General features: G+C 43.4%; 2 pseudogenes; one reads left to right on the top strand and one right to left on the bottom strand.

Moving 5' to 3' along the window:
• The first annotated feature begins 6,983 nt into the window (after positions 1 to 6,983).
• Positions 6,984 to 7,320, top strand: LOC112306792 (elongin-C pseudogene; annotated as a pseudogene).
• A 12,826-nt stretch (positions 7,321 to 20,146) lies between these two features.
• On the bottom strand, positions 20,147 to 21,380 carry LOC139440508 (keratin, type I cytoskeletal 18 pseudogene; annotated as a pseudogene).
• Positions 21,381 to 24,811: the final 3,431 nt, after the last annotated feature.

The following is a 24,811-nucleotide window of genomic DNA, read 5'->3' on the forward strand; positions in this document are numbered from 1 at the left end:
GCTTTAATTAATAAATGGCATAGTCCTTTCAGTTTATTTCAGTCCTTTGAAGGGAACAATCAGCATTTCCTTATGTTCCTAATTTTCAGAGCCATCCAGCCAAGTTTTCTCCCCCGACACCATGGGAGGTAGCACAGAACAATGGCAGACAGCAGCTCACGGTTATTTGCGCTCCTTGGGTCCCGGCTAAGTTAATAGATTTCCCACGGAAGTCCATTTTGTTCTCTCCTGAATCTTATCTGAGCCCACGGCCCTATAAGGGAAAGACTCCCTGCTTGGTGATGAAATGCCAGCACGCGACATTCTTTCTCATGAGTCACAGTCAATAAAAATTGTTTTCAAATGAATCTGCCTCTGCCTCCACACTGACGACGGGAAAGAAGAGCCTTTATCAAATCAAAACATCTCGTTTCATCAGCTGAGCTCCGGAGGACCTTCCACTTCTGTAAGCAAAATGAAATGTGTTTCTACCCAAAGTGAAAATCCAATCTGTTCTTATTTTTCCTCAGGTGCACATGTTCTATATTACAAGGAAAAGAGGGAGGCACACGCTGGAAAGTGTTTTTAGGGTGTGTGGGGCTTGAGAAGCTACAATAGTAATGAAATGTCCACAGGTATTTTGAACTCCTGAGAGATTCCATATAAACATTAGGTGGTGGCATTTATGTGTACAGCGTGGTTAAACATGGTTTTAACTTGCAATAGCACTGACCCTTAATTGGGAGAAGTGGGACTTTATCAGTGCTTTCCTGTTGTGTTGCTGCTAGAGAGACTTACAACAGGGGCTCGGTGAATCCACGAAAGATGTCCAAGGTGTGCACACACATCAGTCACGAACAGGTTAACCCTTCGAGCTAGGGAAAGTGGAAATGAAGAACACCGATGTAATGATCATCTAGAGGTTAACTATCGTTGCTGTGAAAAGGAAGAAAGAAAAGTTAAAGAAAATGCAAGCAATCACATGACACATTTAAGGTGCAGCAGAGAGGGTGTGCATCTCAGGCTGGCATCCACAAAGTTCCCTAAGGGGGAAAATACACAACACAGCAGGTTCAACTACAAATCAGAGCAAACCCAAGTCAGAATGAGATGAAGGATTTACATATAACCAAGGCTCCAGGGTGGGATACCATAGACAAGTGAGAACCCACTTGCATCTTGAACTTGACTTTCTCTCAGGTACTCCCAATAAAGCTACCCAGTAAGGAACAGGGGCCAGGGTGGGGAATTAAATTGATCCATCCATCAAGAGTTTGTTTGTTTAACACATTGAAGTGCCTTTGGTAATGCCATGTGCTTCTCTTTCTATGGGAGAAAGGAAATTATATCCAGAGAAGGGTAACTAGAATGGCAGAAGAGCCTGTTCAATGAGAAAGGGCCGAAACCCTCAGGCATGTTTAGCAATAAGAGCAGAAGCCAAAGGAGGACAACAGGGCTGCCAGCAATGCTGGGAAAAGGAGGGAAAGTGTGTTTTACAATCCCTGATTCGCTGATCCGCGGACCAGGGGTAGTGAGCTTCTAGGCATCTTGAGTTACTGCTTCAAAGTTTTAGGTGGTGACCCATTACTTCCTGAATCATGCTCACACTCCCTTCCCTGCTATTCAAAGCTCTCTTTGACGGCTTTCAATTTCTTGTCCAGCTGTGTCATTAGATTAATCAGCTTCCTGTACCCTCCGGCTCCTACTACATCATGCTTCTTCCCGCTTATGTGCCATTCACCTCCTAATACCTTCCTGCTCCGCTCAATTCCCTGTCTTTTGAAAACATTTAGGGTCCAGACACAATACTTTAAAATAAGTATTGGAATTATAAATGAAAGTATATTAGAACTGTGTAGACTCTTGGAGATTTTTGTATAATTTCTTTATTTGACAAAGCTTCCCATGCATTTTAAGTATATTAAACCATTTTTCACAAAGCCTACCCCATCCAACTCTTCCTCGTGCCAGCAGAATGTAATGCTTCTTCTGTGTGCCCAGAATACCCTGGCGCCCTTTGAACACTGACCACGGGCTGTCTTTTTTTCTAATGTTATTTATTCATATAGCACTTTGCAGCTCAGAAGGCATTTTCACAAAGGGCCATTATCTACCTGGGAGGTTTCTATTCTCCTTGCAGATAACTCAAGCTCTGAGAGCTTGTAATATGTCCAGTATCACAGAGCTAATAATATTTGGCAGAGTTAGAATTCAGATGCAGGTTTTCTGACCCTAAATCTGGAACCTACTTCCCTCCAAGGATTGTGGTGAGGTTTCGTTTTTAAAAAAATTTATTAAATATGAGAGCAATCTTCAAACTCTAAAGTGCTACTACCCAGTGAAAGGAGGGATTGATCCATCAGACTGCAATCTTCTAGAAGCCAGAGACTAGGTCATTTTCATCATTACCTATGAATGCACATTCTCAGGTGCAGCCCCGCCATCTGAATGGCTGTGACTCCAGCAGTCTGCCCAGACAAGCCTTCCAGGTATTCCGATACGTGCGCAAGTCTGAGAAACAGAACGGTACGAGAGGATTATCTTCTTCTTCTTCTTTTTTTTTGTGGGGCCCTTGAACTTCAGAGGCTACAGAGGCATTATTGGATCATTCACAAGCACACAAACCTCAATTCTCAAAGCAGAAGACGGCTTACAGTGCTGAGTGAGCAAAGATTTTATCGCTGATTTAAATAAAAAGCATTTAAAAGACTTAAACTGGCAAGATTATGAGCTCTACAGGGTGTTGTCTTACCTGGAAGGCAGATGTCAAAGGAAGCTTTAAGGGGAGGAGGTAAGAAGACAGGACTTTGAAAGGAAAATTCTTCATGGGTGTCAGAAAAACTCACGGGGGGGGGAAAGAAGATTTATTATGGACTTTCAGTTTGCAAAAAAATGACATTAAAAAAAAAACAACTTGTTTTGGGAACCGCTGACAACAGGCCTTTAGAAAAGGGTGGAACCATCCAGGAAGGTCACCAAGTGTAAGGAACACGTATGAAACACCAAGGGCAAGGGTAATGCCTTAGTCTATAAAACGGACTTGGAGATTTGAGTTCCTGTGACTTTATTTTGGAAATACCTATGTGAGTTCATATATAAACTGTTCTCATTTTCCCTAAACAATGTATTATTCTACAGAAAAAAAAAACTATAAAAGTTTTCTGCTTTCTTTAAGCTAGTGTGAATAATGCAAAGTTTTGGCTGTTACTTGCATTTGTAATGTGTACAGAATTAGCTAGCAAAACAGAGCCACTTGCTAAAGCTCAAACAACTGTATAACCCAAGTAGCCTGCCATCTGAGTGGATGTACCCTACATGTCTCCAGGAGCCTTCTGGTGTGAATTTTCATTTAATGTCCAACAATAGCACAGCCCAGAATAGGCTACTACTTAAAATTGAATGCTATCCTAAAATGTTTACCAACGAAATACGATGTCTGGAATTTCCTTCAAAATCATTTAGTGGGGAGGGGCGGTGCATTTTAGATGAAACGAGATTGGCTGTGACTTAATTGCTGAAGTGGGGCGTGACACATGGAGGTTCGCTATACTAGTCCATTTACTTTTGTGTATGCTTAAAATTTTCCCAAATAAATAACTTTTTTTGAAGTGGACCTTAGACATCACTGTCCTAGAATCCCCTAGCCACCCCTGGCATGGGAGGTTCTTCTCTGGCCATCCCTCCCTCCACAGTCCTGCCTTCTCCCAATGCTTGGATCTTCTTCCCCTCTGCCACCCATTGCTTCACCTCTCTCCTCCTTCCTACAATCCACCCTGTCTTCCTAACTTAAGGGAAATGCTAAATAAATAAATAGAAATAAAATCCTGTTCTACACAAAGCAAACAATTTAATCCTTCTTTGTTGAGACTTCTCATCAGCCTGCACTGGAAGCGCCTACTGTTCTACAACCGAGCACACCCCTTTATAGTCTTTCTCTGAACAAAAGCTGTTCTAGCCTCATGAAGAATTCTGCCTTCCTCCTAGCCCATCTGGATCCTGCAGCCAGCTTTTAAAATCACTGTATTTCCCCCACTAGAACTCTAAAATGTATTTAACCTCAAAGTAGAAGTCGTGAAGGGTAGATATTTTCTAGGACCCCAGAAAAGGGAATTTAGTCTCTGTCCAGAAACTTCCATCAGGAGAGGCCCAGCTATGAGACTTGACTCTTGATTTACCCCTGGTTTAGAGGAACGGGAGACTAGAAATCCCTGCCATCTCCTCAAACTCTTGTTTTCTACACATCCCTTTTCCTTTAAACTCCTCTTACTCCTTTTACCAGAACTTCTGGCAAGTAACATGTTGACTCATGACATTTTATCACTTCCTTCCTCTGGCTCCCTTCCAGGGGAGATGCTAATGAGCTGTCAAGTGACGGATAAGCCAGGCAAGACGAGAAGGCCTTCCCTGTCACAAAAGCTGTGCGGTCTGGGGCTGGCGCTGACAAACAGAAAGAGTTCGTTTCAATGCAGAGACAGCTCCTGCCTTTCAGCACGAAGCCACCCTTTGTTTCCCGAGTGCAGATTCTACGGCTCCCATCTGGGTGCATGGAGGCTGTAGCAGCAGGAATGTCCTGCACATCTCAGGGGCCTGCACTGCAGCCCTGTTGGAAGGATTTGGGAAGAGACTTGTGGGACAGCTAAGTCTGGCTTCCTCATCTTGAAGAGAGAGAGAGAGAGCATGTGCCTGGGAACATTTCAGCAGATGGCTTCTTTCCTTCCCACCCCAATTCTAGGGTCAGGAGGTCAGGCTGACAGTCCAGCTTGAACTTGTCTAGGGTCAGAAAAAATGCCTTTCTAGGAACAAAAGCAAAGTTGATGGTGAAATACTTGGAGAGTCTTATTGCAGGTGTCTAGTCAGTCTGGAGTGAGGTAAGGGGTGGAAGGAGTTGGAGAATGGTGGGAGGAAGGAACCTCCTATGTTCTAAAAGCCACTGAAATAGCATTGCCAGATGAAGTATGGGGTACCTACTTAGATCTGAATTTCATGTGTGGTTGCCTCCCACGTGGCCCCCATTTTAACTGGGCGCCCAGTTAAATTTGAATTTCAAATAAACAACAAATACATTTTTAGTGTAAGCATGTCTAAAATATTGCATGGGCACACACATAGTAAGGATTGTATTTACTGTCTCCCTGCCATTGGAGATTTAGCTGGGTCCCTGCCACTGGATTTGCTGATGACCCTATGTAGCAGCCCAGTCATTCTGACCTTTTCTCGCTCCAGTGAATGCAGCTAGTGGTCACTGTGTATTTGTCAGGGGGAAGCAAACTCAAGGACTGTGGTAATCATGCCTTATTTTGACCTATTGTCAACGGAGAAGTCATCTATATTTTTCCTTTGGGGATGTTGTTTAAACAGTGATTGCACTATGAAGCGACTCCCATCCAAAGGTCTTTTATCACATAATATGGGCTGCTTGGACAGAGCACACCATCAAGAGCTCAGAAAGCATTGCTTGATTCCACTCTTTTTGTGCTTTTGATGACTTTTTAAATTTTACTTTTTAACGATGAAAAACTTCAAGCACACACTAAAGAAGAAAGAATAGAACGATGGATCTTCACGTGCCCATCGCCCAGCCTCAACAGCCACCTACTCGTAACCGGTACTGTCTCACCTGTACCCCCCATTCTGTCCACCCTAGCCGCTTTATTTTGAAACAAATCCTGGATAGCTGGAGCTTTATTACTTTATAATTTCTTGTTCCTCACTGTACCTTTTCGGTCCCCGTAATGGAACCATATGCACTATGGCTAACCCTAAACTTTCTGGATGCTGTTCTATGTTTTCATAGTTGTCTAGTCACCCACCTTCCCAAGTATAAAATCCAAAAAACTGCACTTTCTAGCCTCCATTGCCTCCAGGGCCCATACATGAGACTTCAGTTTGAAAGCCAGACCCACCTGGCAAGAGCCGGCTGGGACTTGCGCCGTGGGAGGAGACAGGAGGGGTGGTGGGCACAAGCCATGAGGCCCGATCTGTAGTACTCCGAGAGCTGTTCCTGGAACCTGACCCTAGGATATACTGCCCCGGTTCTTCCAGTGAGTCTGTGGGCTCTCTAACACACCTTCAGACATCCTTCCTTCATACATCTGCTAGAGAAGATTCCATTGACTTTAACTTGGTAGCCTGACTGATACCAAAGCGAATTAATTATTCTTACCTTCCAAAGAGACAAGAGAGGAGAGGCACACACAAGCACTTAAGGAACTCAGGGGGGAAATGTGATGTTTTGTGTGAGCTTAGTAATTTATTCGACGCTTAAGCTGATGGGACTGTCCTGGAGCAGAACTTCTCAAAGCATGGCCTCCAACCAGCCACATCAGCATCCCCTAGAGGCTTTACATTCAAATGCTTGGGTCCATTCCCAAGACCTGGTGAATCCGAAACCTTGGGGGAGGGGGAGCCCAGCAATCTGTGCTTTAACCAGCTCTGGATAAATCTGGGGTCAGCAACGACAGTCTGAGGCCCATATCCTGCCCACTGCCTGTTTTGTGGATAAAGTTTTATTGGAACACAGGCACAATCATTTATGTGTTGAGTGGTTGTAACATAGACCATATGGCCCACAAAGCCTAAAACATTTACAATCCAGCCCTTTACAGGAAGAGGTTGCTGACCTTTGATTTAGCTTCACACTAAATGGTAAATCAGGAAAAGTCAGAGTATGAGTCAATAGGAATTGAACAGAAACACGCAACAGTAACTTATAACAAAGTAGAGCGGTTGGGATTTGTGTCCCAGAAAGCTGCCTTTTACCATTCAGTTGAGAATAACTGGCTATTGCTAACTTCTATCAATGGCAATCTCTGCAGCTGAGGACTAACATTGCGCAGAATCTGATCTGATAAAAAATTCTTTAAAAATGTTGGGCAGCAGGCTTCTGGGGGTGGTGGCTGGAGTGGGGGCTGTGGCGGTGTTCGGGGACCCAGTGCGGTGGCTGCAGTGCTAACGAGAAACTGCTAAACTTCCTGTGGAAGCGACGTAGCTTTCATAAGAACATAATGGATGGAGGAGAGAAAACCTATGGTGACCGTGGAGGCCCTGATGCACCGTAGGTCAAATTGAGATCCACACACGGACACGAATTTATTGCAAAGAGAGGAAGTGCATTAACACAGGAACAATAAAAGCCATGTTGCGGGGCCCAGGTCAGTTGCTGAGAATGAAGTGAATGAGAAGTCAGTTTTAGAGAGACCCCCTCCCAGGTGCTATCAAAGTATGCATGTGATTTCCTTACGAGGTTCAACGCGCTGGCCGCTCCGCAGACATTCCTAGATTCCCACCGCCCCTGAAACGGCGCTGGAGCTGCTCAAGGCTGCGGACTTCCTAGATTGTTAAACAAAATCAATGACAATAAACTGTTAACTTTTTTCAGTACTTAATCCCTGTAGTTCAGTTAGAATTTTTTTCATATATATAGCACGTCGCCTGCGTGCAAATGAACTTTAAAAGTTCATTGCAAAGCAGATGATCGTCTCTTCTTTTGCATAGCAGTGGTGAAATTCGTTTGCTACACCAACAAGTTAAGGACATTTTCACAAATTGAGAAATAAACAAATATGCCAGTTTGTCAGTAGTTTTGCCTTATCCTTTTAGATGTGATTTTTAAAATTAGACTGATGGTGATATAATAAATGCTGAAATTTAGTCATAAATGAACATATTCTACAGGTAAATATTGGGGCTATGTATTTTTATCTTTTTACTGTTTTTAAAAAACCTATTCCTACCTGATAGCCATCATTAGCATTACTAGAGTTATGAAAACAATTGCATTATAAACAAGTTTGTAACTTAGCCAAATATTGATTTTTATAACTGCAAAGACGTGAGAGTTGAAATTTCTTACGTGTCTTTTGATCAACTGCCGTATTGTTTAAGTGTATCTTGTCTTTTTTGTTTATTGCTACAATTTAAGAACTTTATTTAAAGGCAGTTTTGGAAGATTACTAGGCACGGCTGTTGGAGCAGTGAGTTTTTTGAACTGTAGCCCCGTGGCCAGTAAGCAAACTACGTGACCTTGATTCCAGGTATTCTGTGCATTGGGCCAATCCAAAGTACTGTGCTTTCGTTGTGACTGTAAAGCTCCCTTTGCAATATTCATCCTTCTCACCTAGTCCCTTGTTGTGATTTTACTTCTGGTTATTTAAATGTTTTTAAAGACCAGGAACCTTATCCAGATCTTAAAAACTAATCTTTCCTGAACTATCCCAGTCTTCCTGCATCCAATTGAAAGGTTTTAAAATATAACAAAGTGCACATCTTATAATGCACTTTGATATAGTACATTAATTACATTCTATTAATTAAAACATGTCCCAATAAGTATACCCAACATCTGCAGGTTTTCTACTGAAGCCTGACTTATAAAGAGGCCAATCAGCTTCTGTACTAAGCAGACAAAAAATATGCAAAACCCCTGCCAGCGTCTCTGTTTAGGCATGGGAAAGGAGCGCTGTGGTTTGTATAGTATTGTTTCTATCTTAGTAAATCAAAGCTGTCATTAGTGTCTATAAATTTAAGTTGTCAGCTTGGTTCTTCAAGACTGGTTTAATATGGACCAGTTTTTCTGGAAATTGCAAAACCCATAAACAACCAAGTTCTATAAATAATTTTCCTCTTAGAAGACTTAACATTGTATTTTCCAGCTTATTGAAAGCAGTTAAATATATATGTTAATTGCATGTATTGTAGCAACTTCTTAAGACGCACTGGTACATATTTCAGTATAGACGATTACCAAGGACAAGAATTACATTCCACTACTTAGTGACAAGTAATGCCAATTATAAACCTAAATAATGATCTTAAAGGTTAAGGTTACCTTTTGTGTTAGATACACAAGTAACCTTAAGTTAAAATACTGAAAAAGAACTGAAAGATTAGGAAAAGTTGAGTATCTTGTGGCAAATGACACTTGCATGTTAATAAAGGCTCTGTTGACTGAAAAATACAGTGTCTATATATGCATGTATGTATTTGTACATACGTGTGTGTATCCAGAAGACAATCTCTCAAAATACCAGGCACAATCACAGGAAAAGCAGAACAAGGCCTAATTCTATCTGAACATCAGGCAAGTAACTCCAGTCCTCTTGCAAACCAAATGTGATCGCCTGTGTTGTTGGGACATTTTTCACGAATGCTAAAAAATAGGGAAGGGGGATTTACAGAGTGAGTTCAGAAGGTGCAGGGAGTAGCTGCAGTGAATTATTTGAGGTGGATATAAGGCAGTGGAACTCTTCAGAACCAGCTATAGATGCCTGTTCCTTGGTCATGCTTCATTCCATTCTGCTTCGATCCTTCTACTTAAAGAAGAGGCAGCCACACACGGAAGGCTCCGCCTATTTTCTAGAGCCTGACTTCTGGCTACCTTGATCCTGGCCCAGTGTTTTTCCACCCCGTTCTCCTAGGTTTCCTCAACTGGGAAATGATGGGGTGGGACCAGATGATTTCTAAGATTCTTTCAAGTTCTAAAATGCAGTATTTGCTTTACAAATGGTCTGATGCTTCTTCTGACACTGATTATAGTTTCTGAGATACCTCTTAGAGACCATTCAGTTCTCAAACCTAAGCTCTTCACAGAAGGAAACAGTGATTCTTACACAGTGCCGGTGTGATAACTTTTCTGGAAGGTCTATTTATATGTATGTCAGAGCACTGAAAAACAATGAAATCTCTTTGCTCTAGCAGTTCCACTTTCAAGAACTCATTCTAATAAAATGAGAAAGAATGTGCTCGGTGATATAGCAACAAGCATTTGGGTTTCAGCACTGTTTATAACAATGAAAAATTGAAAACAGCCTACATGTCTTATCTTATCAATGTGGTTAAGTAATCTGTGGTATAAACATATTATGGAATATTATATGATCATCGAAAATGATGTTGTAAAAATAGAATTATTGCCATGGATAAGTACACCTATTATTGAGTGAACAACAGCTTCAAAGCATCATTTTTTGTTACTGTATTTTTCTGGAATGGACTTATCATTATTTACACTATCTATGTGCCTACATTGTAATCTACAAGGGTACACATGGAAACTGTCAAACTGTTTACTGCTGGGTGGTGGGATCATGAATAACTTTGATCTCATTGTCTTCCCTTTATTTTAAGTTTTTCTACGGTGATGACATATTACTTGTGCATGTATGTTAACGCACGCATAGGCACACACACATGCATACACACTTCATAGTTCAGAGAAGTAACACAAAATTTAAACGGATGAAACTGGACACCTCGGCCTCTGCCCAGTTGACATAAATGCCCTCCCCATGCAGCTAGACGGGGGCAGCAGGGCCCATGAGGGCAACAGGCTGCTCTGGTTTGTCGAGAGGGAAAGAGGCAGACATGGGCAAGTATGACATCAGAGGACCTTTTGCTCCTTCTTTGTCTCCTGACTAGGGCGGCCAACTATCCCAGTTTGTCAAGGACTGCAAGATTCCCTAGGATGGGCGACTTCCAGAGCTATGCTGGGAAAGTCCCCAGGCAAACTGGGGCAGGTTAGTCAACTTATGCCCGGCAGACTCGGGAAGAATGTCTAGTGCTTATGCAGGGACGCGGAGGTTCACGTCTGACTCACTTTGCGGTACGTGGTCTCTTGAGCCATCACTCACAGAGGTGTTTCCGACCCCGGCTCTCCAGGCCTGGAGAGGCTGTGAGCTCGGCAGGGAGGGGTCGGGACTCAGAAGAGGCTGTCTGACCCTGAAGAAAGCAGAGCCTATTTCAGGTGACACCTCATCTTCGCATTCATCCCAGTGCGTGCGTCTGTTCTGTGCCTGAGCCTCTGTAAGTGAGAGGAAACGAAGTGTTATCTGAATAATTCAGGCTCAATTAGCCATTCAATGACTTAATTTCTCACTTCAATTATTATTAAACATTGAACTAATTAATGTTGCTGAAGTTGCATTTATTTGATCCCATTAGCCCAATTGTGCCCATTCTGCCAGACCTCTCAACATCCTCTTTAGGAAAGTGAGAGAGGAAGGAAAGGGGTCAGAGGAGTGGAGACCAGCAAACCGCAGCTGGTGCGGACAGGAAGCGTGGGCAGTGATGACAGCGGAAGCCTGTGTACACCGCGGGAGGTTCATGTTGCACCTCTCTCTCCCCCTGGCTTGCACACGCACACATTTGTAGGCGGCGGGTGAGATGGTGCAGAGTAGGACCAGTGCCCATTCAGAAAATGGAAACTGTGATCTTGTCTTGCTGCCTGTCTGTCGCCCTTCATTTGGAAGGAGCACAGCTTCTTTTCTACGGGCTGAGTCAGGAGACATTCTCACGGGTAGTTTCAGGGAGCCTGTGCATCGCTCACTTTCACATTACTCGGTTTGGGTCTTCGCGTGCCGGAGTGCTCCGTCAGGGATGTGAGCGTGACTGTCTCCACAAAGCAGAAGGGGCGCACGCCCAGGACGGGTCACGCGGGCATGTTAACAGGCGTCCCTTCTGTCTTCTAGCCTGCGGTGCAAAATCACATTATTTCGGAGTCCACAGGGTCAGCATGTGGAGTGGAGGAGAGAGGCCCAGCCTTTAGAGTTAACCAGACCTTAGGACTGAACTGCAGCTCAACCACTTACCAGTAACATTTGGCAAGTTATTTAAATTTGTTTTTTTAATTTATTGATTTTTTTTTAAGAAAGAAAGAAAGGCAGGGTGGGAGGGAGGGGGGACGGGAATCAATTTTGTTGTCCACCCATCCACACATTCATTGGTTGTCCCTTGTATGTGCCTTGATGGGGGATTGAACCCACAACCTTGGTGTATTGGGACAACACTCTAACCAACTGAGCTACCTGGCCAGGGCTCTGAAAGTTATGTAACATTACTGCTTCCCCAAATATGCAATGGGTTTAATATACTTCCTACCTCATTCTCACTTTTCTCCTCCGCTGAGTTTGTTTCTCTGACCTATGCTCCTTTGTTGCCTGTAAAACATACAGAAAGAGGGTCAAGTTGATCCAGGGGGTATTCCAGATTATTCTCATCTTCTGCCACACAGTGGCTACTGGCATGGAGCTTGGATCTTATTTCACAGGGGCGGGGCTCTAGGGTCATTTTTATTTTCTGAGAAAGGCTTGGAGGCAGGGTGTTTGTAAGTCACAGTGCAGGGACTATTGGCGGGTCACTGCGGTTCTCCAGGTGTTGTAAAATCCAGCGTGAGAAAGTGCTCACGAGTCTCTGTGAGGAGGAAACACAGGGAAGCCCCACTGACTCTGGGTGGGAGGACTCTTGGTCTTCCCTTAGTCACCATGTAAGTCCCATCAAGAACCCACATCATCCAATCCTTTGTTGTTCTCCCCACCTCGTCTTCACCAACAGCACAGAACGACAAGGTTTAGGTAGCAAGCAATCCCCTGGGTTTTTGTTGTTAGTTTTACACCATTAGGAAGAAGAGGGAGATTAGGTGAGAGAGACCACCTAGCTTTTGGGTGAAGAAATAAGAAGCGGGGAGAGGGGTTCAGGTGCATCTGCTGGTAGGAATGCAAATAAGACCCAGAGGAGGGTGATGTGAATGTGAGCAATGAGAGAGTTCCCTGAAACTCCCCAGCAGAACCTCTGACGCAGCTGATGGAAAGCGGGTGTGCTACCCTCTACTGAAAGACGACTGACTCCGAGACAAGATCATACTTCCTATCTGTACATGTGCGCGTGTGCAACACAGAAGTGTCCCATACACTACAGCGGTCATGGAGCAAACCTAATCTAAGGACCAGGACACTTGCTTGACCCAATTATCCAGGAACGCCGCTACTTCGTCCTTCTCCTTCTATTTTGAGAGAGAAAAAGTGGGTCCCAGAGCAAAGAGAGGTCAGGTGAGGTGAGCTCAGGTGTATTTGCTGGTGAGAGGGCACCTTACTTTAGAAAACAATTTGCATGAATATGTACAAGCCTTTAAAAGTTCACTTTCATCAAGTCAATAATTCTAGTTCTAGGCATCCAGCCAAAGGAAATAAGCAGTGATGCTGATGAGCATGTATGTTAAGGGTTCTCACTGTAGCATCGTATGTTAGAGCAAAATACTGGGGGAAAGATTGGCAGGGCCAAGCATGGGAAATATCAAAATATGCTTAAGTGTATCTGCAGGCTGGAATCACACAGCCAGTGCAAATGATGTTTTAGATGCATTCGCTTCCTGATCTGAAAAAGTAATACATGCCTATTGTTTAAAAGTTGAAACAGCACAAAAGGGAAGAAATGAGAAGGAGGTCCCCTCTTATCTCAGACCCCAGTCCTTCTCCATCAATAATGACTACTCTCATCAGTGAGAGATCATGCTTTAGAAAGGAAGTGGAATAATGAAATGATTTTAGAGTAATGGGAAGTGGAAGAAAGACACACATAAGAAAAGGCCCAAATTTTGCAGTATAATTACAATTTAAGAGAGGTGGGATAAGAGTAACATAGAAAGGAAACATTCAAAACTGTTTCTCAGTGGTGATATTCAGGGTAATTTTTATTTTCTGTGTTTTGTAATTTTTTTATAATGGGTAATATTACTTTCTAAAACAGCATTTAAGGAGCTAAAGATTGTGTTCAAGTTCAGAATACAGCAAAGAGCACAAACAATTTCTTTAAAAAGTGAAGTTTTTCAAAAACCAAGGCCTTTTATATTTATGCGTATGTGTTTCCCTATTCTGAGGTATAAGTTTAAAATAATACATTGTACCAATATTCTTTTTTTCTAGAATACTGAGAAAATGGATCCTATCTCCCCACCAGCCTTCTCCATCGTCCTACTAAATCGGCACAAAAGAAAGTTAGAAAACACCACGAGAAAGTTTGCATTCTTTGGTTTTTTTTTTTTGAGTTCTTAATTAGTATTAATTGGTGGGCTTGTGCTCAAACAAAAATACTCCTCTTATTTTGCATTGCAGTGCCACTTCCTGAAGTCTGACCTTTGACTTTCTATAAATGAATCCATCAGGGAAAATAAATTTGACACTGGTTCTTAGGGCAAGGTCTAATGTTCTGAGATTTTGCAAAAGAATCCCAAGGGGAAATATCTGTTTGGTTTGTATGTAACAGCACTTGGGAACAAACTGTCCAAGTTCCAAAAATGTGAACTGTACACTTGATAGTCTAATGTAGGTTTCTGTATTTACAGTGCTGTTCCCAGATCCACACACAAGCTTTACCGAGGCAACATTCCAAAGTGCCCCCCAAAGGATCCAGTAACAAAAGCGTTAATTGCTGATGTTGGAAAGAGCTTTCTGCACTTAAATTGAAATGTATTTATGTGTTTTGATGATGAGATTCCCTTACTGGGGAGAAATTGAAGGGTATCAGCTTCTCATTCTGTTCAGGATTATCCTGTCTACACCATATTACCTACGGTCGCTGGTCAGGTTCACCATTGAACCTGTGGCAAGTAGAACAAGCAAACATCCTATTTGTATCCACAAACCAGTTCATTGATGAAGTAAGTGATGATGTTAGTAGTCACTTACATTAAGACTTGTTTTTGTCTTGGATAAACAGACATGGGACTTACCTGAAGAATACTTGGCACCAAATGAGCGATTCTGTTCCTCTGGTCCTTCCCACTCTTGCCAAGCTATCGGGGTGAATGTGGCAGTGGTGAAATGGCAGTGGCTGGCACAGTAAGAAACCAGGGCTGTGGGTAGTGGTCTGCCCCTAGAGCTGGATTCAGACTTTTACTTCCTCCCACTTTGAGTCCTTGAGACCTGGTGTTTCATATATTTATAGATGTATTTTGCATTAGTTTGCTAGGGCTACTGTAACATGATAACCCAAACTGGGTGGCTTAAATAACAGAAATTTATTTTCTCACTGTTCTGGATGTTTCAAGTTCAAGGCATCAGCAGGATTGGTTTCTTCGGAGTGCTATGAGGGAGAGCCTGTCCCATGCCTCTCTCCTAGATTCTGTGGTTTGCTGGCAATCTTTGACATCCTTTGGCTGGTAAACACATCACTCCAATGCCTTATTTCATGTTCAAGTGGTGTTTTCTCTGTGGGTGTCTGTTTCCAAATGTCTCCTTTTGATGAGGGCACCAGTCATATTTGAATTAGGATTCCACCCCATTCCAATATGACCTCATCTTAACTAGTTACACCTGCCCCAATCCTATTTCCAAAGCAGGTCACCTTCTGAGATATTGGGGTTTAGGACTTCAACATATGAATTTTTAAGGGACACAATTCAACCCATAACAAACATATAAACAGATAAATGCATACATGTATGTATGTATAATATGTTTTGAGGAGAGATAAGCACCATTAAAGTCAATGTGGCCTGCTCTGCATACTGATTGCAGGGTATGGAGTTTCAGCTTGAATTCTGCATCATTACTGTGAAAAATGTGTGTATGTTGCTGATTACAGCAGTTACATGTTCCATATACTTGTGCATTGCCTTTGAATTTGATGGTAGAATGAGGCTTTGTATATCCGTATTTGGGGGTCAATAATAATAGCTACAGTGGATAAACAGTGGAGTGAATAAAGCAAAGAACCAAATCAGCAATTTTGAATACAAGGAAGTGAAAAACAACCAATCAGAACATCAAGAAGAAAAAATAATCCAAAAAAATAAGGATAGGGTAAGGAGCATCTGGGACAGCTTCAAGTGTACTACCATTTGCATCATGGGAGTGCCAGAAGGAGAAGAGAAAGAAATTGGAAACCTATTTGAAAAAACTTCCCTAACTTGGTGAAGGAAATAGACATACAAGTCCAAGAAGCTCAAAGAGTCGCAAACAAGATGTACCTAAAGAGGCCTACTCTGAGACACACCATAATTAAAATTCCAAAGGTTAAAAACAAAGAGAGAATCTTAAAAGCAGCAAAAGAAAAGCAGATAGTTACCTATAAGGGAGCTCCCATAAAACTAACAGCTTCCATAAAGCTGATTTCTCAGAAGAAACTTTCTAGGCTAGAAGGGATTGGCAAAAAAACATTCAAAGTGATGAAAATCAAGGACCTACAACCAAGATTACTCTAACCAGCAAAGCTGTCATTTAGAATTGAAGGACAGATAAAGAGCTTCCCAGACAAGAAAAAGCTAAAAGAGTTCATCATCACCAAACCAGTATTATATGAAATGTTAAAGGGCCTTCTTAAAGAAGGAGAAAAAAACCCCAATAAGATGAACAATAAAATGGCAATAAATACATATCTATCAACAATGGATTCTAAAAAGGAACATCAACAAACAAGCAGAACAGAAACAGAATCACAAAGACCATTTTGATGGTTGCCAGATGGGAAGGGGGGTTGGAGGATGGGTGAAAAAGATGAAAGTATTACGAAGTACAAATTGGTAGTAACAGGATAGTCACGGGGATGTAAAGTACAGCGCAGGGAATAGAGTAGCTAAAGAACATATGCACATGACCCATGGACATGGACAATGGTGTGGGGATTGCCCGAGGGAGTGGGGGGACTGCATAGAGGTGCCAAAGGGGGAAAAGTCAGGACAACTGTAATAGCATAAACAATAAAATATAAATTAAAGAAAGAAAAGGTACGACATCCAATAAACAATGTTTGTAAAACAGTTAAGACTTTAACAATAATTATTTTTGCAATGAGAGAGATAGTCCTGAGTTTTAAGGTAGAATGCTAATGCATTTTAAATGTTATTTATCATGCAAATGCAGACAAAAACCCTTTCAAAAATTATGATACCCCACATACCCATCAGCTAGCTTCAACAATTATTAATAATTGTTATAAAGTAATTGTTTAATAATGACAACAGCAATTATTAGCAATTTCAAAGCTTTGCAGGAAAATATTACAAATAGCTGATAAGGTATTGAGGAAAATGGAAAAATTAGCTGGGGTATTTCTTGACAAGCTCCAATTCCTAAAATAATGGCCTATTGTATATGGACAGTGAGGACCATTGCAGACTCTCACTCTGAGTCCAGGCAGCCAGCAGAGTCCCGGAGGGTAGAGGACCTCACCCCCTATCCCCTTGTTGACTTGGGCAACATCCCAGACGCCGCTGTATGAGTTAAGGCTGGACCTTTTGCCTAGAGAACCCTCCCACTGCAGTCTCTGTTAAGGACCAACTCTCGAACTTTTCAAAGCCTTTTTAATGAGGCAAACCCCTCCAACCATCTGTCCTACCTGTGTTCTCTGACCATGGGGGAGAGCTTGCCTCTGTTCACTCTTTCTGTCTGGTGTTGCCAGCAAGCCAGCTGCTCAGAACAAAAGACCACATCTCCTTTTCTCTTTTCTCTTTCTCTTTGTGCTGGTTGGCCAACATAAATGTGTTTCTCATTATTTGGCCTGTTTTACAATGTGAGAGCCTGCTGGGGTTCATTGCTTTGGGGATTACTAGGTATTTCATCTCATACCAGACTGGCCCTTCCCTAATGTTTAACAATGACAGTCTGTCCGAAGACAGGAAACCCTGAAGTGCTTTGCTAAAGTGAAAGGCTCAACCAAATATTAATCTTTTGGAGATTTCTGTCAGTGTTTAAAAAAATTTGTAATTCCCTTATGGCTTTGTATATATGTATGGGGGCTGGGTGCCTCAAATGGGTTGTGGGTGGTAGGACAGACCCAAAGGTAATTCTCAGGTTCAAAGCCATCGAGGAACAATGGAAAGAGAACAGGCCTTGGAGCCAGAAGGTCTGGTTTGAATCTCAGATCTTTTTTGCAGGCTGTTGGAACAGCTTGTGACTTTGAGCAAGTTAATTTATCTTGCTGAGCCTTCCTTTCATCATCTGCAGGGAGGTGATATAACCTACTCCTTCGGATTGTTGTGAAGATTAAATGAGATGCTAATGAAATCACCTGGCACATTGTGAGTGCTCAGTAACCAATGCCTCTTCCTGCTCTTATTGTTATCTTCCTGTGTAAGGGGGAGGAGGGGCAGCATTGCAAAAACAGGGCCTGTGAGCAAGGGCTACCCAAATCCATGGAGCAGAGGGTTATGGTAGTAGAGCTTTGCTCTGTGTTTAAGGATCATTGGTAGGGGGCAGGGGGAAAACACTGATTAACCCAATTCTGACTACTCTGGGCAAGTCACTTAACCTTAGTAACCTCATTAAAGAAACATCTGTTGAGCCCCTGCCTCTAGCTCCAGGGCACTGGGTCACCTGTGATATGGAAATCATAATAATCCCCACTTTCATCTTATGGTTGCCCTGGGGATCGAGGGAGATAATGTCTGTGAAAGTACTTGGTAAACTTCAAGCACTATCTAAATGTACTGCTATGGACGTGAGGTAGAGGGTACATTTACTCTGTCCCATTCATGAGGTTCAAATACAAACTTTTCATTCCTGGGTATTCAGCGGAGAGCAAACACATTCTATTTGACTTCAGCATTGAACGAAAAGTAAACAGTACCTTTTCAGATGCTTCCCTTCCTCTCTTCTCCCTTGAAAATGAAGCCAGGCTCTTTAAGTGCTTCCTGCTGACTTTAAAAAGAGATGCTGGATTACAGGTCAGCCCCCCTTCTCTCATGGGGCCTTGGAGGGAGGGAAAAAAGTGAGGCACCAGAACAAGGGTGTCTAAAAGTGGTTACATTTGGTTCTTAATTAAGGGATTGAGTTTTTTTCAAGCCCCAAAAGAGGGCCAAGTACCCACAAGGCAGGTGCCTTCCTCTTCCAAGGGAGCAATCCCAGGAGAAGCACATACAAAAGCACTTGGACAATAATACTGCTGGATAATGTAATGTGGTACTCTGAAAAGGAGGAGGAGGGAGGCCCGCTTTTGTCCCTCCTACTATTTACACTCTTGCCATTCCCCACCAGACCCTGTGCTTCACCACCCCATGAAGGCTTTGTGGCAGTTAAATCCCACTGTGCCTCCTGTGGCCCCCCGCAGAGTAGGCATGTTCCACACTACTCTTTGGCCTTAATGATTTTATGGACCTTATTTATTCATTAAAATTTGCCTTTGCACCAGGAACCGTGTTGGGATCCGATAGTGAGCCACACAAACATGGTCTCTTCCCCGAAGGAATTGCCCATTTAGTAAGAAGGGAGATTTCAAAAAAAAGAAAAAGCAATACATAATACACCATAAAGAATGTAGCTTCTATTCTGAAAGCAATGAAAGCCATTGGAAAGGCTGTAATCAGCTTGATTCAGATATGTGACATACAATGAGCTGCACATATGTATTGAAAACACACAATTGGAGAAGTCTGGCATGTGTGTACACCCAGAAAATCATCACCACAGTGTAGTGAGCATATTCCTCCCCCCCCCAAAGTTTTCCTGTGCTCCCTCCTTTCCCTGAGGTCTGACCCAAGCAACAACTGATCTGTAGCACCGCTGAATAGTTTGAATTTCCTAGGATTTTATATAAATAATCACACACTACATGTTCATGGTTTTGTATGGCTTCCTTCACTCAGAGTATTTATTTTGAGATTCATCCAAGTGGTACTGTGTATCAATAGTTCATGCTTTTTACTGTAGAATAATATTCTATTGTATGATATACCAGTTTGTATATGCATCGATGTGTTGATGGACCTTTGGGCTGTTTTCAGTTTTGGGCTATTACAAATAATATTGCCGTGAACCTTTGCATATGAGCATTAATGAGGACATATGCTTTCATTGTTTTGGAGGTAGACAACTGGGAGTGGAAACACCTAGTCATATGGTAAATTTATGTTTAATTTTGTAAGAAACTTCCAGGTCTATTTGACCTCCAGGTCATTTGTTCATGTCAGCTCACTGTAGAGTTACGGAGGCATAGACAATGGTGGTGAAGAAGAAGAAGAATAGCTGAGAATTTATGGATGTTTTCCACATGCCAGCCCTTTGTGCTAAGGGTTTTAAATGCATCAGTCTATACGACCGCCAATAAACCCTCTGAAGTAGGCATTACGATTATTCTCACTTATAGACGGGGCGGGCCTTTGAGACTTTTAAAATTAAATAACTTGCCCGAGGTTTCTTATCTACCAGCAAAAAAGAGACCTTGAGCCTCTCTGGCCCCCAAGTTTGCATTCATAATCACAGTGTAAATGGAAATGAGCCTGTGGACACTAAAATCTTGTGTTTTGCTTTCTCCTCAGATGGCGTGGGGAGGGAGTACAACATTCTGCACCCATGGAAGGGGTTCTGTTTAGTTGAGATATTGGTTTCATTTTTTACAAAAATGATCTCTGAACTTTTTATTGGCCTCCTGTTCCCCAAGGGGTGCCCCACTTCTGCTGCCTTTAAAGCCTCAGAACTTTGGTGGAGGTCTTTTGCATGGAGTGTGTGGAGTGGCTGTTGTCCAGTGGCATCAAGACTGAAGTCCTCCCCTTCTTCCAGGAGGCAGGGCTAGGTGGCAATCTCAGCCTGTGGCTTGACCTCGATGTTCAGCAGGGGCTGGTACTCCTGGGCCTGGCATTGCCCCTCTGCCAGGGTCTGGGCCAGCTCTGACTCCAGGTGCAGCAGATCCCGTTGAGCTGTTCCATCTGCATGGCTCAGCGCGTCTCCACCTCCCTCAGGCTGTTCTCCAAGCCGGCCTGCAGGTGTCTCATGGGTCCAGGTCGATCTCCAAGGACAAGACCATACATCTCAGCTCTGTGAGTGTCATCTCAGCAGCTCCTATCTCAGCGGTCTGCGAGGTGACCACCCAGGTGCTCTCTTCAGTCTGCTGGGACCAGTACTTGTCCAGCTCCTCTCTGTTATTCTGAGCCAGCTTGTCATTCTGGGCCCAGATGTCTGCCATGCTGTTGCCAAGGTCCTGAGATTTGGGGGCATCCAAATCCATGGTCAACCCAGGGTTGGCAGTCTGGTTTAGTAGACCATTTACCTCCCCCATGTGGTTCTTCTTCATGAAGAGAAGTTCCTCCTTGTGAGCCTCAATCTCTGTCTTTAGCTGTAGCCGGGTGATATTGGTGACATCAGTGACTTCTCAGAGCTCACTGATGTCACTCTCCACAGACTGGCACATGGCCAGCTCTATCTCATACTTGACCTGAAGTCATCAGCAGCAAGATGGACATTGTCAATCTGTAGAACGATGTGGGCACTGTCCACAGAATTTGCAAAGATCTGAGCCCTCAGGTCTTCGAAGGTCTTAAAATAATGCCCCCAGTCTCTGACCGGGGTCCCTTCTCCTCCAGGTGTTCCTGGACCTTGCACTTCAGTTCCTGATGGTCAGCCTCCAGGCTCCTCACCCTCTCCAGGGTGGAGGTCATGTGGTCATTCAGGCATTGCTTTATCTCCTTCTCACTTTGAGTACCCCCTATGCCTGGCACACTCCCGGCCATCCCTGCAGCCAGGCCTCCCTGATCTCCTGTTGCCCTGTATGCTGGTGGAGAGGGACATGGGTGCCTGAGCCCCTGGTGCTTGCACAGACACTGGCCGCACTGCTGGCTGGCCAGACCCCGTGGCTGGGTGATGGCATGATACCAGGGTCTGGTAGTTTGTAGAGAAGCTGGAGCGGGTGCAGAAGCTCATGTTGTTCAGGGAGAAAGGTGAGAAGCTGAGACTCAGGTTCAAGCTGCAGTCGGTTTCATTTTGTTAAATCTATTGGTCTAAGAATCTAAGCAAAGTATAATGTGCAAATACATTTAGAAATCAATTTATACATTTCTCTAGAACTCTATAGAAATCACTTGTCTCATCCAAATAGATGACTATATTTAAAATATATTTCTTTTTTTGCTAGGTTTGGATCATAGCTCTTTAGAGGGCCTCATTCATGAAAACACAGTAAATAGGAGTTGACTGTATAAGGAATCCTGAGAATCTGTAATACTTGGAGGCAGAATGACAGAGCAGAAAGAACACGGGTTTGGGAGTAAAACAGACTTGGATTGAGCACTTGGTCTGATATTTTGCAGTTGAAAAGCTATTTAAATTTTATTTTCCTCATCTGTGGAATGGAGATAGTAATGTCTATTTTAAATGGTTGTCTTGAGGATTAAGGAAGATTACAAGTCAAAGCCTTAGGTTCTTGGTACATGTCAGTTCCTAGTTCCTTTTTCTACTTTACCTGTTGTTTTTTTTAAAGGAGTCATGCTTTTCATCCTGGCTTAAAATCTAAAGCCCTTCCCACTAGAGGTTAGTGATCCTTTTTAAACCGTATGCAAAATTTTGTATGTTTGTACATGAGTATTTTGGAAGGGAAATGTCCCTGGCTTCCATCAGATTTCAAAGAAATCCATGATTCAAAACCAGTTCAGAAGTGCTGTGAGACTGCTTTTCCTTCATTCATCCAGCAAAACTTAGTGAATATCCACTATGGGTCAAGCATTTTGCACAGATAAACTCCATCCCTCGCTGCCTGTAAGGCGTTTACAGCTTGGAGTAGTGAACAAAAAACTGCAGTGTTTTGCGAATTTGTGTGTTACCACACTAATTACATACATTAGAGAGAAAGCTTGGTACATGCAGAAGAGAACCAGATGAGTTCTAGGGCGGAGAATGACAGACAGCACGTACGCAGGTTGAAAAGGCTCAGGGATCAAGAACATAAACCTTCCTGATTGCGCAGCTGCTCCATTGTGGGGGGAGACCGTGCAGGTTCTGCCCCGGACAGAAGGGCCAGCAGGCGGTTCAGGGATGGGGTGTGGGGTGAGGAATGCAGCTGACCTTCCCACCGAGCTGAGGGCCCTCAGAGCTCTGCCTTCCCACAGGGGGCCCTTTTTTCTAATTTGCTTGAAGGTGCTCAATGTTTTAGGAGATTTTAGCTGTTAAACTTTAAAGTGGATCAACTCTAGTCCTGGAAAAAAAAGAAGTGTGTTCTTTGCTCAATTGATCTCTTAGAAGACATGACAAACAGTTGGGTCACTGTGTCAACAGTGTTTGGGAAATAAAGAAGGTGTCTTTCAGCCTCGGATCTTCCCAGGAAGCTAGCAAGGTGAGCTGGAAAAATTCTAAAGCTGAGGGATATTTGGGTGTTGTGTGGAATGCAGCTGAAGAGCAGGTGGTTGATGAAGGTTTTGTTTTTTGTTTTTTTTTGAGGATTCACTTTCCTTGCTCTGTGCCATGGGAAGGATGGAAAAGCCCCTCGGCCATTGACCCATTTGTGCTGACCTTGACCTCGCCCTCGCCCTGGTGACCAGCTCCACCTAACCCATCCTATCTCTGGCCAGAGCTTGTGCATATTTATTCTTTGGAGTCTGCACTTTGCTCTTTTATTTTTACTGGCCCTGTGCCGCTGTTTGTTCTTAGTGCTCTCTCCATGCATATTGCAGGCAGCCCCATGTTTAACTTGAGTTCAGGACTAAATATAACCACTACTATCACCAGAGGCGTCTATACATGTCAGCCCCTTTTCAGTGTGTTTGTAAACTCCACCCCGGGTCGCAGGCACCACGTCTGCTTTCACGAGAGGTCACTTCTAAATGGAAACTCTCACCGACACGGGGATGGCCGAGGGCAGGACAGAATCAGTTCTTATCACAGGCTGCACTCCTGCTTTATCTCTGCGCAGAAAGCCTCCGTCTCCAAATCGTAGGTGGGAGAGCCAGGAGGGAGCACACTTGGGGCCCCCTCTGGTCCATTTAACAGCATGGCAGGTGCCCCTCCCCTTGACCTCATCTTCATCCTGGGCCCTTTGAGGGGCAATGAAAAGTCTCTGCAGCATCACCCCATCCTTCCCTCCTTTGGGGCCTTCTCAAACGTCCCCGGGAGCATCCCGCTGCTGGTTTACGGAGTACCGCAGGCCAGAGACCCAAGAGTCCTTGGAAATTGCTATCACCATCCACACCGCTAAAGGTTAAGCTTCCAGCCCCACCCCCCTCCATGCACTTCTCCATAACAATCCTTCAGCCACGCTGTCTCCTTCGGTAGTAACTATTGTGCTGATTAAAATTGTCTGTAGGGTCCATAAATTATTTTGTGGGTTAATGTTGTCAAAATAAAGGGGACAGGTCATCAGAATCTGAGTCTTTCTTCTGTTTACTTTTCCCATCCACTCTCCTCCAGGCTGAGAAAACATTGGCTGTTTTCTTGCCAAAGTCTCACTTTTCTGAGGACACGGAATTACATTCAAGTTAACATTTCCCTTCTTCTCTGAATACGGTAGAATCTGCTGACCTGCATCACAGGGCTGGTGAATTACATATAGGAAAAGGCGGCCTCAGCTGACAGCAGGACCTCTTATACAAATATGCTTAGTGAGAGGCAAGCGGACACTTGCTCAGCCAGCTGAGTCAACCTAGAAGCAATGAGATCACAGAACCTGATTTCACATCCTCAAAGTGGGTCTGAAATCAGGTCCTTGAAAATTTCTCCAAAGTCCATAAAGTCAGAGATTCACTCCTTTGAAAGAATACTGTGTGCCTTGACATCATTTCCCAAACCAGTCTTTCTCCTCCTCCTTTCCTTCTCGCAATTATTGAGCACCTACTATGCACAAAGCTCTGGGTTAGCAAGGAACGCCACGGCTATGTTAACATAGCCACAGCTATGTTAGAAGGACTAAGGAAAGACCATTAGATAAGGTGTTTATTATCTAACAGGCTACTATTGGGGGCTGTCAGGAAAATAACTAGGATGTGTAGAAGCAGAGGTCATTTTCACAGGGGTTGAGGGAGAGAGTAGGAAAGGAGCGAAAGATGGTGCAGAGAAGATGAAAGGAAGGATTTGTGTTGTTTTGAGCTTGTGTCAACTCCAGGAAGGAAGCAAGTGGAGAAGGCACTGGAGAAGGCATGTGAGGGACAGCAAACGTGACCCATCAGAAAAGGAGAAGGGGTGTGTGTGTGTGCGCTTGTGTGTGCATGCCGGGGTGTGGGCAGGGGCACAAGGCCACACCTTGCGTGCTTCTCAATCAGGATTTTTCTCTGTCTTATTGTCCTATAGATGTACAACTAGAGGATTTTCTGTGTGGCTGGAAGAGTACTAAGCACGTCCTCCAAAAGGTCTTCTCCATTTTTGTGTTG

The sequence above is a fragment of the Desmodus rotundus genome, chromosome 13 (assembly GCF_022682495.2).
Source record: "Desmodus rotundus isolate HL8 chromosome 13, HLdesRot8A.1, whole genome shotgun sequence".
NCBI classification, from domain to species: Eukaryota; Metazoa; Chordata; class Mammalia; order Chiroptera; family Phyllostomidae; genus Desmodus; species Desmodus rotundus.